We start from the raw sequence: 443 nt of genomic DNA, 5'->3' as shown, positions 1-443 counted from the left end.
CTGTTGATCAAATATAAAATGAATGAGTCAAAAATTATGACAACTCCCATGCATCCATCCACTTCCTTAGAAAAAGATGAAAATGGCAAATCTGTTTCTGAAAAAGAAGATCGAGAAATGATCGGTTCTCTGTTATATCTAACTGCTAGCATACCAGATATTGTGTTTGCGGTAGGATTATGTACTCGATTTCAATCAGCGCCAAAAGAATCCCACTTAACTGCAGTTAAACGCATATTTAGATATCTCGTTGGAACAACTAATCTTGGTCTTTGGTATAGAAAAGGTTCCCATTTTGATATTATAGCATACTGTGATGCTGATTATGCTGGAGACAAAGTTGAAAGAAAAAGCACAAGTGGAGCATGTCAGTTCCTAGGTGAAGCATTAATCAGTTGGTCATGCAGAAAACAGAACACCATAGCACTATCCACAACTGAGGC

The sequence above is a fragment of the Cicer arietinum genome, chromosome 3, assembly GCF_000331145.2.
Source record: "Cicer arietinum cultivar CDC Frontier isolate Library 1 chromosome 3, Cicar.CDCFrontier_v2.0, whole genome shotgun sequence".
NCBI lineage: Eukaryota > Viridiplantae > Streptophyta > Magnoliopsida > Fabales > Fabaceae > Cicer > Cicer arietinum.
This window is presented reverse-complemented; position numbering follows the sequence as displayed.